Source organism: Ailuropoda melanoleuca, chromosome 8 (assembly GCF_002007445.2).
Source record: "Ailuropoda melanoleuca isolate Jingjing chromosome 8, ASM200744v2, whole genome shotgun sequence".
NCBI classification, from domain to species: domain Eukaryota; kingdom Metazoa; phylum Chordata; class Mammalia; order Carnivora; family Ursidae; genus Ailuropoda; species Ailuropoda melanoleuca.
The window spans coordinates 20398783-20413267 of NC_048225.1; the positions used below are offsets into that span (position 1 = coordinate 20398783).

Consider the following 14485-nt stretch of genomic DNA (forward strand, 5'->3'; position numbering starts at 1 on the left):
CTGCCGATGGCTGCCCGGTGAGTGAGCAGGGCGCCGGCCCTCCCGCCTAATGGCCTGCGATTCAGTGCTGGTCGCCTCTGTGATTGACGGGCTGTGGCTCCCAAGGCACCTCCTCCGCAGCCCAGGCTCTGGAGGGGTCTGAGCCTGGGGGCCCTGCGGGGGCAGGGAAGGGTGCCTCCCTCCATCCTGTTCCGGGAAAGCCTACCTAGGAGATGTGGCTGGGGGGCTGGGGGAGGCACAGTGGAAAGACCTTTGTGAGAGTCATGTCTCCTCGCACCGGAGGTTAAAGGGAGCTCATAAGTCAAGTCAAGTAGGAGAGAAGCAAGCTGAGCATGAACCTTAATGAGAGTAGAGAGTAGAGGGGAAATAGGTCTGCACATTCCCTCCCTGTCTCTGAGGGCACCCGGTGCCTTGCGCTGGGCCACACATACCCAGGGAAAGCTCCCTCACAGGGACACACTCTTGGACCTACACTGAGGCACAAGGAAGAGCAGGTTTCTCTGGGTCCCAGGATTCTGAGATGGGAAGATTCAAATGATCTTTCAGGAAGGTTTGCCAAGGCTGCCTCGGACATGAGGACCCTGCCTTTTGGAGAGGGAGGAAGAGGAGAGGGGGCAGGCTCAGGGGGACTGGGACCGGTTGAGGAGGGAATAGTCTGAAGTGTCAGAGTGAAGACCAGGGAAGGCTGGATTTGAGACAGAAACTGCAAACATTCGATTTAATCCCAGTGGTTACTACGGCTGTGTAACAAGCCACCCCAAAACTTCGCATCTTCACAATGTCTGTTATGTGCATATCCTGTGAGTCAGGAATTCAAACAGGGCACCATAGGGACACCTTGTCTCTGTTCCACTGGGTCCGGGACCTCAGCTGCGGCAAGTGAAAAGCTGGGTGCTAGAATCATCCGAAGGCTCAGTCACTTATAATTCAGGGGGCTGATACTAGCTGTTGGCTGAGATGTTAGCTGGGGCTGCCAACCAGGCCCATGTGACCACTCCACGTGGCTCAGGCTTCTTAAAAGCATGGTGCCTGGACACCAAGGGGGAGCATCCTCAAAAGGAACAAGAGCCAGCTGGGATCGGTACTGCTGAAGTCAAGTAGCGTCTCTTCCACCACATTCTCTTGATTGGGGCAGTTACAAAGGCCTACCTCACTTTCAGGAAGGGAACAGAGACATCCCTCTCACTGTGACTCAAAGGGGGAGTATCAACAGCACATTGAAAGGGGAGTTAGGGATGGGATGCGTGTAGTTGCAACCAACAAGAAAAGAAACCCTGTCTTTGAAAATCAAACTGTCCCTTATCTCACAGAATGTCTGGGTTTAAAGCCGTCCCCCCTCCATCCCCCCTGCCAAGGCCGGGCTAGATCTTCTCCCAAAGCGGGACTCCCCAAGGATTTGCTGGTGTTCACAGGTCCTGCCGTTGGTGGAAGCTTCCACCTGATAGTCCATTTCAGCAAAAGTCAGTCCAATTTGCAACTCACAGCTTGCAGCGCCAGGACTGGAAGGGCACTTAGACCTGTGGCCAAGGATTCCTCAAGTCTAGAGCCCTTGTTCCGTCCAGGTATCCCCACACCCCCTACTTAATGGCCTTCCAAGCTGCGGGAGGTTTCGGGCAAAGATCAGGACTTAAGAGGCTACTGGGTCTCTGTTGGGGACTGGGGTAGTCTGGGCAGCCCTTCCTATCTGACCCCATGCCCTCTCCTCTCCTTCCTGCCCTTCTGCCACACATTAGAACCGTGCCATTAAGAGACCAGGCCCTCTTTCCTTTGTCATTTTCCTGACCCGGCTGCGGCTGAATTTTGGAAGAGAATCTGAGGGCCTGAATACTTTGTTGTGACTTAAGAGGATAGAAACAAAACTCCAGCAACAAAGAGTGGAGACAGAACCAATTCAGGTTCCCAAGGGGCTGAGATCTGAGAATGGCTAATGCCTGAAAGGGAGGGGGCAGGGAGGAGAGGGTAAGTGGGCTTGGTTTTGATAAAAAGGTGCCAGGGTTTGGAAACTTAGGTCAGGAATTGAATGTTTAATTTGGACAAATGAAGGAACAGAAAAAAACATAAAGCTCATTTGCATTTTCAAGGCTCCTAGTTGGGGCGGGGTGGGGGAGGGGAGTTAGGGTTTGAAGTCCAAAAGCAAGAGTTTGGATTCCGACTCAGCACCTTCGTGACCCAGGCAGGCACACCTGCTTCGTCTTCAGATTGCTCACCTCCAGAATGCAGATGGGACTGTGCTGTGGGAACGGAAGGGGAGCCAGCGTGTGGGAGCACTACAGCCCTTCTTGGCACACAATAGCTGCTCAGAACGGTTCGGTTGTTCCTCCACTCAGGAAATAAATAGTAGAGTTGGAAAAGATTGTTTCTCTCCGTTGCTCCTGACAGGGATGGTCAAGAATCTTTCCTTTAACTGTACCCTCCATAAAAGTTCACTCATAAACTATTGATATTTTAATAATACACATTAGCATCTTGCCCTTTGACAAATGAATATTGAATGAGCAATAAAGAGGCAAAAGAGTAACCAGGTGTACGGCGGGCTGAGGGGAAGCTGGGATCTTGCAACGTTGTCAGAGGGAATGCCCCTTTCCAGGCACCTTGTGACTCACCTCTCTCCCCAGTGACCCCTAGGAAATAGCTTTTAAAAAGCACTCAGACTCCAGCCGAGCCCAGTCTGAGCAGGATTTCTCCTATGGTTTCTTACACTTGGCCGGAAGGGACTTGGGAGAAGAGAAGAGAGGAAAAGTCACGGAAGAGCTGTGAAAGGCAGGGGTGTTTTGACCTCCGTGCAAAACACCTTAGATATCCCTACTCCCTCTGCTAAGGGTGCAGACTTCATCCTGATACATGTTCTCTTGCTGCATAAATTGAAAGTCTATAGACAGACAGTGTGCCCATCAGAAATCAGGCAATGAGCTTAAGATGTGTAGCTGGGGTGCAGGAGCAGAAGAGCAGCTGGCTCGGGGAGGCGGGGGGGGGGCAAACAGACCTGGTTTGGCCAGTCGCTGACGAAATCCACAGGCAGAGAGAGGAGCGGTGGGGAAACAAGAAAGGGATTTATTTCAGTGAGGCCAACACCAGGAAGACAGCAGGCTCACGTCACAAAGACAGTCTCCAAAGTGCTGAAAATACATCCAGGTTTATATAAGGAAAATGTGGGACAAAGGTTGTAGGTACGTGCAGGTGGGCAATGAAGGTCAAGTTGATCATTGTCTTGGGCGCAATCACATGGGGTCTTGCTGGTGTCAGGACAGTTGTTACTGCTTGAAGGGGTAGTCTGGGTCCTCATCATGGGAAGCTTTGCACACAGCGTCATTTGTCTGAGTTAAGAGATAAGGTGGAAGAAGACCTTAATCATTTAGAAAGTATGGACTAAGGTTGACATAGGGATAAAGTCCTCTTTCAGAAAGAACTCAGACTCGTTCCACCCACCTCTCATCCTTTCTCCCCCAGGTCTTGATGGGACCTATGGTTGGGGGTGTGTGTTAGGGTTTATAAGACAGAATTTCCTGCCTCTTGCAGCTCCTGCTCCCAAGCCCACTGCCATAGCCTCCAGTTTCTCGTGGCCTCCATCTGGGCTGGGAGTCCTTGAGTGTTCAGAGAACAGTGACAGGGGCTCTTCGTTGGTCCGGCTTAATTGGTGTGATTTAATGGCGTTTCTGGCGGATTCAGATTTATACGGCTTTCTGAGCTGCAAATCTGCTTTCTAAATGTAGAATTTTTGTGGAGTGGTAAAAAATAATGGCTGTTCTGTGATTCCTGCCTCCCGAGCTAGGAGATTGCAATTTACATTATGCAAATAGACATTATGCAATCAAGGCACTTTAGCAGGAATCTGGCGGCGGCTCTGCCCGCTGATGAGATGCCGAGGTCTGCAGCCCCAACTGGAGGGGCTCTGCAAGAGCTGAGATGAAGTGGGGAGCGGGTGGGGCGGCAGAGAGGATGCAGAGTCTGTTCCTCTGGCCCAAGGAGGCAAAGTGGAGCCTGCCCAGAGATTAATGTATCCGGGGAGCTGCCAAAGCGACTCTCTCAATTAATGGCTTTGTTTAATCATACCCCCTGTCCAGAGGAGTATTGTCTTACGGATAATTTCGTTTGCCTAACGAGATTTTGCTAATTAAATCTCCTTTCAGTTGGTGTGACTATGCCTGCAGGAGAGGGGGCTATTTGGAGTCTTCTCCATAAACCTTTCCGGAGAGGAGCCGAGAAGGAGGGAAGGGAGGGAGGGGAGAGAAGAGGAGGGGAGGGAGAACCTGGCCTGCTGTTAGCAGGACGGGAGAAGGTTTGAGGGTTTGAGAATGACAAGGTGGCAGCCACCACCCACCTTGCCTTTCTGTCCTGTTCACTAGAAATGCAGACTCGTAAATCTTTGTCTGGCCTAAGGGATTTCCCCTGTTTTTTCTTCCTCTCTGGCTCCTGTGACCTCCACCATGATCCCTTCTCAAGTTCTTCCTGAATCCCCAGGACATTCTAAAGGATTTCCAAGCACGGCTCCCAGCAGCTCTGGCTGTGGGTGGTGGTGGTGTTGGTGGCCATGTGGGAACCCTCCCCTTGCTTTTGCTGTTAGCCAGCCAGTCTGGCTCTTCAGAGAGGAAAAATTGCTCCCAAATTGGCCATTTCTCCAAGGATAATTGCCTGAATCAAAGAGGAAAATACCTCATCAAATTCATTTATCATCAGAGTCAGCCAAGGATAGCCTCCTATATACAGAGGAGCCTAGCACTGTGCCTGTATAGTGGGGGCCTAATTAATGCTGTTGTATCTGACCGGTCCCACCCGTGCTGCACCACCCTGGTGATGATTTACTATCTATGGTCTACTTGGCCTGACTGACCATGGGCTTCCAGGCTCATCCCTATCTACTTTTCTAGTTTCATCTCCTACCCCCCTTGCTGTTTCCTCCTCCCTTTTACTTATAGACACTCAGATACAAGGGCACATTCTTACTCCTGATACCCCAAATATACCTAGTTGCTCAGTTGCCCTCAGATACTCTGTATAATAACTTCACACCTTAGAGCCTTTGCAGGTGCTATGTCCTCTGTCTGGAATCTCCTTGACCTGGTAACCCCTGTTCCTCTTGCAATACCCAGCTCGCATATCTCCTCTATGACTCCCTCCTCTCAGAGCTTCGCTGCCTTTTGTGAAACACTGCTGCACTCCTTCTGTGTCCTCTGTGTCATCCCAGGACCCCAAACACAGTTGTCTGTCTACCCAAGTTAAGGACCGAATCCTATTCTTCTCCTAATCCCGTTGCCTAAAACCAGGCCTGGCCATAATAGGCACCCTACAAGGTTGGCCAAATGAAAAAAAAGAAAGAATGACCCTAGGAGAAGAGGGTGGGGTGATGGAGAGGCATTCTCTAGTAAGTCCTTAAAGCCCTAGGTTGGACGATGGTGGTGGGAAGTCAGGAGACTGATATCTGTTGAGTCTCTGCAGAGTTAATTGCCTGTCCATTCCCTTCACTTCCTGGGTGGGAAGGTCCTATCTCTGTGTGCTAGGTGATGCACTACATGTCTCAGCATCTCCCGTCACACATTCTGACATAGGTCCTGTGAGGTGGGTATTGTTTTTGCAGAGGTAACTGAGGCTCATTTGACCTCATCAGAAAGTGAAGCAGTGTTTAGCTGTAATTGGGCCCACTGGCAGGGGATCTACCCTCTAGGATCTGCCTCTAGCTAGGTGAAATCTCCTGTGCTTCCCAGTGTCCCTCCCCATCCCATCCATCCATCCATCCATCCATCCATCCATCCATCCATCTATACCATTCTTCTACCCACCATCCATCCATCCACCATCCATCCATCCATCCATCCATCCATCCATCCATCCGTCCGTCCATCCACCATTCATCCATCCATCACCCACCATCTATCCATGCATCTACCATCCATCCATCCATCCATCCATCCATCCATCCATCCATTTGCCATCCATCCACCCTTCCAGCCAGCCAGCCAGCCTAGAAGTGTATCACACCCTTGCTGCCATGACACCAGGGCTCACACAGTACTGGCATGCTTATGTGTGCTGTGGGATGGGGCAAAACTCAGCCCCACAGGGTGGCCTCCAACTGAGGGGTCTGAATTGTTGCCCAGCTAGTGGTGGGGATGTCAGGTGGGGATGTCCCCATTCCATGCTGGGGAGTGGGGGGCACCCCAGGAGAAATGGCTCCTATCTTTGCGTGTGATAAGGGCATGTACGTGTTACATATGCGTACACAGGCTGCAGGGTGTGTGTGTTATGAGGGAGGAAGTATTGTAGAGAGTGTGTTTTTCTTGGTTCCTAATGCTTTGTTTTTTGCCCTGATGTTTTCCTGTCAGTCCAGGTATATCTGTCAGTGTGCTGTCTCTGCATCTAGGATTTTACTCATCTTAATATCCCCACCATGCTATCCATGCTCTGAGTCTGAAATGTTTCTTGGTATGTAATAGGTGCTCAACCAGTGCTCTATGATGCACTGAATGGCTGAATGACTGAATGATTAAATGAGTGAACAAGCATGCACTTTGATGTCACATAGACCTGAGTTTGAACGCTAGTTCTGTTATTTACGTAGCTGAGACCTTGGTATTAATTTTCTCATCCAGAAAGCCAGAATACCGAAACTACCTATTCTATCTTTCTCGAAGGGCTGTTGATAGAGGATTATAAGAGATATGTGAAAGTGGTTTATAAACTATGAAGCACTATACAAGTATAAGAGGTTATTATTATAATGGTTATTACACTTGAAGTGATCATTGTGTTTGAAAATTAGGGATTCTGTTTTCAGGAATATAAAATCATCCTGGCCTGATTTGAACTCTGAGACTTACAGAGCAATCATTATAGGAACTGATTCTAGGTTTGCCCAACTATGAGAACTATCAGGAGCTGGGGTGGGAGGAGGGGCCTGGTGAAAATGGCCCATCCTCACTTGTGCCATCCGTCCCCCAAGTGGACCCACTTGGGAAGTCTCTCCTGAGTTTCTGCAAATGCCTTAACTTCTGTGCCTCATTATCTTTGCACGTGTTGTTCCCTCTGCCAGGAATCCATCTCCCCTTTTCTCCACTCTCTTTTGACCCTCTCATGCCAAGTCGCTGCACTGTCCCTGGGCTCCCAGGTTGCCACGGATGCCTCCTTGAGCACATTTACTGCCCTGCCCCTGCGACTGTTCATGTCTGCCTCCCAGGCCACAGCACACACCTCCAGGGGCAGATGAACATCACTCTTTTCTGTAGCCCCAGAGCTAAGGGGATGGATGGATGGATGGATGGATGGATGGATGGATGGATGGATGGTGAAAAGTGAAGGGAGGGATTGGAGCTTGGTAGATATACAGGGTTTGAGTTTTTGAAGTCCCCTAATCTGAAGGGAAAGTGAGGAAGAAGCATCAAAGAAATGAGCACTGCCTTACAAATAAACCCCAAATATCTAAGAGATATTTTCCACCCACCCTCATGCCCAAAAGATCAAATAGGCTGATCTTCCATGGGGTTACTGGGCCTAGGGACCTCAATCCTGTACAGGTGGGTGACTGGCCGTCAGCCAGCTGGGCAGTGAGGCCTCCAGGTTGGAGCTGAGTCCTTAGGACAGGGAAGCACCTGCCTGTTGCTGACCCCTACAGGTGAGCAGTTACCCACATGGGGAGGCAGGTGCTGCCTACCTCCCTCCTCAACCGTTCCAGATTCTTTCTCTTGGTGGAGTCAGCCCCAGCTGGTGGAAAATCTGTTGGAAGCCCTCCTAGGAACTGGCTCCTTTGCCTCTCTCCCTGTGTCTGGAGGCATCTTGTCTCCACCCTGCTCTGGGCTTCTCCCCCACACCCTCCCACTCCCAGCCTGCTCCTGGAGCCCCAGGCAGCCGCAGCCAAGTGCCAGGGGGCTGGGAGGTTTTTCATTACCGAATGCACTGAACCTATTTGTGAGTGTTTTGCAAAGTGTTTAATCCAAGGTGTTCCCTCAATTAAATTAGTGCAAACATCTGTGTCCCACATCCACCTCCATTTGCATTCTGTGCCATTTATTACAGCGGGAAATTGGAATGCACCTTAGGAATACTTAGGACCGAATTAGGCTACGTTGGGGTGGGCGTCTGGGGGTGGGTGTCTGAGGGTGGCTTGTGAGTTGGTCCACAAGGTGGATCCTTTTCCAGGCTTGGGAGTTGAGGAGGAGCCACTTTCTGGTGCAGGAGACCACACAGCAAGAAGCTTTGGGGACGCAGGACCACCGGTCCTGTGGGGGAGGTTGAGTGAGTTTAATTAATGCCCCTGATCCCCACCTGGGCCCAAGTACCTGCAGAGACAGGAGGAGTTCACTGCTGTTGTTTTATAACTTTAAACCCAATTAAAAGAAAAAAGTGTATCACATTCAAGTGACCCACCTGGGTCTCTCCCTGGGGGGGGGGGACCTTTCCTGCTGGAAAGGGGTTTTTTTTCATCATGAAACTGCTCAGCCTTGGTGACTGGCTGCGTGTGGATGGCATCTCTCTTCCCCACACCATGTGATTCCCACGACTGTCAAGTACTTCAGGAGTCCTACTGTCATACTAATGTAGGGGGCACCGAAGAATAGTTTCTGCTGTGTGACAGGCACTGCTCTCGGTGTTTCTCATGCATTACCTGTTGTAACCCTCCCACCAACCCTCTGAGACAAGTCCTCTCAGAACAGAACAAATCAGGGAACTGGGCATAATCAGAGAGATGAAGCAACACACCATTGAACAGCTAGAAAGAGAAGCAGTGAGCTCAGTCCGCACGACCCTGAAGACTGTGCTTCCCTGCTGCATGCAGACCACTCTCTCTCAGATGAGGCAGATGGGATTGGCTTTGAATCAGGGACCTGGCCACCTTCCCAAATCTGGTGGCCAGCACACCCTGGCTGGGCTGTACAGAGGCCCTGGTGGTAGTCTGCCTACTCCTGGTTTCTAGCCCTCCGTTATAGGATGGCCTCACCTGCGGTCCCTGGGGGCCTATGATGGGTTGCAGGTGACCCGGGGGCCTATGATGGGTGGCTCAGACTGCAGGTGACTCACCTGAGGGAAGGGACTCCTGGCTTTTATGGGATGGGGCGAGGAGGAAAAGGAGAAGTCTGGGGAGTGAGGAAGAGGCTCATGGGATGCTCAAGGACCTTAGAGATCAGTGAGTTCCTGAGTACTGACTGAGTGGGGAAACTGAGCCTCAAAAGGAGCTAACAGTCGCCTAAGGCCACTGAGGGTTTGGTGGTAGAGGCTGGAATGGTTGGAATCTGGGGGTCCCAACTCCTGAGAGGGGAACTGTGGCAGGGCCTGGAGAGGTCTGGGATTTCAGAAGGCAGGTGCAGGCTTTCTGGATTCAAAATGTAAGTCAGGGCTGGAGCAAGGAATCAGGGCAAGAAGGGGATGGGAGGCTGCTGTGGATGTGTCTACTAAGGGTCCTTCTGACCTGCCCTTAACAGAGAACCTTAACCTTCTGTTAGGAACCTCCTAGAGGGCCACTGGCCATCTTCAGCCTGGGTCCTGGGGCAGTTTCTCACCAACTTCTAGGGTTTCACCTAGGGACATCCAGGGGCCAGCAGAACCTGGGGAGGTAGGAGGGGACTCAGGACCTAGGGCTGCAAACCACCAGCTGGTATCCATCTCTGTCTTCACTTTGCCCTATCTGCTCTGGGGTCTGGGAAGCATCTGGAAGAATAGTATCCTACAGATTCGAGCTCCCACTTCCTCTACCAACCATGTTTTACTTAGCCTTAGTTTGCCTATCTGTTACACTGTAATAAAAATTCCATCTTACAGGGTTGTTGGGAAAATTAAAGGAATCATAGGCACACTCGACCCTGCTTTGGAGCTTAGGACATTATTGCATTTTCCTTTCTTTTCCATGGCTCCTGTCTGCTTTCCTCTCTGAGACCCTATGCCTGCTCCTGGATGTAAAGGGGTGNCCTTCTTCTCTTCTCTTCCCTCCCTCTCTCATCAGAAGACTTTAATAAATGCATCTCAGCATGTGGCCCTGCCTGGGGCTTTATAAGAATGAATTGCTTATCCCAGCCTTTACTTCCTAGAGATGACAATTTACCAGCTACATACATTTATTAAGCACTGACTGTGTGTGGTACCCAGCTCTAGGCAGAGCAGGGTCTGCCTAAGGGTGACTCCCAAGGCTGCTTATCTCCCCCCAGGGCCCCAGCAGTTCCTGCTTTCTTTGGATTGGCTGGATCTTGTGACCATCTGCCTCTATCAGCAGGATGCTGGGTTTCTGTACTCTTGTGCCTCTGTGCTTCTACATGTGAGGTTCTCCTTGCCTAGAATGCTCTCCGACCCCCTCATTTACCTGGTTAGAACTCAGTCTCTTGGTGATGAGTAATGTGACCGCATCCTGGCTAGGGTTTATCATCCTTGAGCTCCCGGTGCACTCTGGGCACCTTTCTGTGACTCTTTACCATACTGTATCCTAGTTACATCTTTCCCAAAGATGCCTCGCTCTCCAGGGGTTAAGAGTCCAGAGTGTAGCATCCCAGAAGGAGCACGGGCCTTAGGAGTCATCTGTCCTGCCTCACCTGAAGGCCAGATCGAGGTCTGTTCATCCCTAATGGAAGAGAATGCCCATTACTAGACTGGCTTTCTCTCCCAATTAGCCTTTGGCAGCCCATAAATGCTTGTTTTGTTGGACAGACCACTGGCATGTCTGATGGGAGGCTGGCCCGGCAGCAGGCCTCACTCTCTAGTTTGCAGGGTGTTCAGTCTGAGAGCAGGCCCCTGTCCCTTGTATTTGCAATTCTGGTGAGCATTCTCTCTCTCCCACCTGGCCTCAGGATATGAGATCTACAGATGGAATGGATGATAGGCGAAGCAAAATGACCCCTTTAATTTATTGCCCCTGTGTCTTTGTCACAGACATTTCCTTTTCCTGAAGAGTCTTTCTTCTCTCTCTGCATGGCCAAACCCTGCCCATATTCCCTACTCCCGTGCCACCTCCTACACAAGTCTTAGATCCCTCAAGGGAAGGCATTTGCTCCCTCCCAGAGTACCTGGCCTGGATCTCCTGACACTGACCAGCGTCCATCTGCATCCCGAGTATATCTGCATCCATCCTTTTCCACGAAACTGAGCCAGTACGGGGTTCTGCCCTGGAGCCCTCACTCCACCTGGCATGGCTCATGGCACATTCTGAATTTGTGATAAGTGTTTGCCAAATGAGTGAATGAACAGGACTACTCCTAGTTTCTCCCAGAGGGAGGTGTCTGGGTTCTTCTCCCGTCCTCTGCTTTGACTTTTTTTGTCCCAGGGTTCTAACGGATCTGGAGGCACATTCAGCACCAGTTACTGGAAACTGGATGCTATGGCCAGCAAGAGAAAAGCAGGTGTTAAATTCTGTTTGGTATACTGAACAGACTGGAATTACTTCTTTTTTTTCTTTTTTCTTTTTTTTTTTTTAAGAGAGAGAGAGAGAAAGAGTGCGCGAGCATGTGCGCCAGCCAGCAGTGAGCAGTGGGGGGGGGGGCAGAGGGAGAGAGAGAATCTTAAGCAGGCTCCATGCCCAGCATGGAGCCTGACACGGGGCTCTATCTCATGGCCCTGAGATCATGACCCTGAGGTCATGACCTGAGCCAAAATCAAGAGTCAGACGCTTAACCAACTGAGCCACCCAGGCACCCATGGAATTACTTTTATATGGCAGGGCTGTCTAGTCCCAGGACACTGGTAGTCTACACATAATGTCTCCAAAACAAAGTAAGCAAGGTGGGTCATTGGAATAAGAAAAGATTTCAACTTATTTATTAGTATTTTTTTTATCTCATCCTGTTTAGATTTCCATTTCTGAGTATGTTTCATATGACATGTCATATATTGATAGGGCAGTAGGTCTAATACACACACACAGGTTGATATATATACATATTGAAGGTGTATGAAAATTTTTTACTGATAGACTTGTAAACTCATTTGAGGACCAGGGACTTAGGCCACTGTCCCACTGTCCAGGAGGTGAAACTAATACATATTTGCTCTTGTCTCTGGACAAATGGCCAACCCCCTAGTGTGGCCTCACGTCATGCCTAAAGCTTTACAACCTGAATCTCACTAGATGACAAATTCCTTAGGGAAAGTTGCTTGGGGATCCTATTCCCCTGTGAATCTCCAGGGCCTGGCACGTTGCCGGCACATTACAGGCTCTCATTAAATTAAGTGTGGTTTCAATTCTATTTATTTGAATTGATTGAAACTATCTGAGAATCTTCCGAAGTTTTAAAATTTGACTTCAAGTTGATCCTCAGTCAGTTTGGTTGACATATTTGCTAGAGACCCATTATGCTACAAAATAATAAGTATGTGCCCTCTGTGTACCGGGTCCTGAGCTAGGTACTGGGTGACAAAGCTGAGGTCCCTGACCTCAAGTTACTTACATTGCTTTTTTCAAAAACAACCAAACAAGAAATCATGGTGTAAGTCAGCACTCCCCTGCTCGCTGGGGTTATTTTGAAACAAGTCCCAGGCCTCATACCATCTCCTCTGCAAATGCTCTGAACAATACGCACGGCCTTTTAGGGACAGACAGAGACAGAACTATCATCAAACACAGTGGTGTTCTAGGAGCTGTGCTGGACCCAACAGGCAGGGCCAGAGCCCAGCAAGTAGGATGTGGCCCGTGCCCCCTGGGGGGGAATAGAGTGGGGTCAGGAATGACTTTTACATAAATGATGCTTAGGCTGACTCCCTAAGCTTAACTTCTAGGCTCTTGTGTTGAAATTTCAAAACCAAAGAGGGGGCCTATCCACTAAGGAGAGGAAGCCGCACCCATAGAGGAGACAACCTTCACCGGAGACAGGGAGAGCACTTACAGGTCTTAGAGTTTCCTCCTTGGAGTTAGGATGAGAGAAGCGAGACCCAGAAAGCGGGGGCCTCTTACGCATGGTGGCAGAACTGGAGACTGGCAGCGACTGAGTCAGGGCTCGGGCCGTGCTCCCCGCCTCGACCTCCCTCGGCCCCCTCTCCGCACACAGAGGACCCCGCCACACCAGGCCGGGCCTGCCTCTTCCACACACCCAGTTTTCGTGGCCAGGAACAGCACACCCTGAGCCCCCCGACGGCTCTGGGCTCTGGGCGCCCCTCCACCCTCCGGCAGTTTCCGGAGGGGCCAGCAGCCTGTGGCCCGGAATCATCTTGGGCGGCACGTGACTTCTTTCTTCCTGTACAAGTTGAGCACTTGCCACCCTGCTGTCTGTTTTTCCTTGCTAAGGTTCAGTTCTAATTATGTTGATTTTCTTCATCCCACCCCCTCCTGGAAGCTTATTAGGTTGAATATTTTTATTTATTATCATTTCGCCCAACTCCTGCCAGCATTTCCAATTACTCTCCCCGCTTCCTTGTAATTGTCTTTCTGTAATGGCTCTGAAACAATTGCGCTAAATGAGGTGTCTCCTGGAAGATGAGAGTCTCACTTCATTAAAGGCTAATGTATTCTCAGCTCCAGCTCTGTGGGGCTAGCTTGGAAGGAAGACATTTAAACAGCTTCTTTTATTTTATAGGGAGCAACTTTTCAGCGACGAAGATGTCTGTGGGGTATATGTGTATGTGTGTGCGTTGCCTGATTTTAATTTAAAGAAAGTTTATGAAATAGTGTAAGTCTCCTCATTGGCAAAATTCTGTGTTCTCAGGTAGCCGGGATTTATGCAGATGGGGTGCAGGGTTCGGGAGCAGGATGGAAAGGGGCAGTTTCTTCAGATGTCCTTCCTGCCTTTTTGCCAGGGCCCCTCCCTTCTTCTCTTGCTTCTCACAGGCTGGATCAGCCCCCCNATCTCCTGTTATGGGATCTTTTTCAGCTTATGTGTCCTAAGTCGTTCTTTCGTTCGTTCGTTCATTCATTCATTCATTCAATTTGTTGTTTATTCATTTCTTGGTTCATTTGTTGTTCATTCAACAAATGTTTATTGCCCGCAATGTTCAAGGATTATTCAGGATGGGAATGTGCCCTTTCGGATCTTAGTGCGCAGTGAGAGAATAGAGACAGGTGACTGGTAAGCAGGCGATTCGAGTACAGTATGTTAAGTGCTGTCATCAGGCAAGGGTGGACCACTCTGAGAGCCCCGAGGAGGGCACCTAATAAAATCTTGCGAGGTCGAGGAGGGTTCCTTGAGAGAGGAGCTGTCTGGGTTGATACCTGAAGGATGAGGAGTTAGCCAAAAAACAAGGGAGTGGCTGGAAGTGCTCAAGCTGAGGGAACTTCAGTAGCTGGCAGGGGGCTTGGCAGGAGGGCAGAAACGCAGGATGTCCCATCTGACAAGAGCACGGTGTGGGACAGAGGCTGTGGTGAGGGCTTGGGCTGGAGACTGTGGAGCATCTTGAGGGCCAGACTTCCAAGGGCTGGGTGGCAACAGAAGAGTCTGAAGCAGGAGATTGATTTGGCCAGATCTGTGTGTGTCTCAGAAAGATCACTCTGGCTTCGATGTATGGAGCAGATTAGAGGAAGGGGGGGGCGGAGCAAGGAGACCTTTTAGGAAGGTGTTACAGGAGACGATGATGCCCTGCCTAAAGGAAG

At 50.2% G+C, this 14485-nt stretch overlaps 1 protein-coding gene across 6 annotated transcripts in view; it reads left to right on the forward strand.

Moving 5' to 3' along the window:
* Window positions 1-14485, forward strand: part of PKNOX2 (PBX/knotted 1 homeobox 2) — a 315083-nt gene that overhangs the window by 131772 nt on the left and 168826 nt on the right. The gene's annotated exons all lie outside the window — the stretch shown is intronic.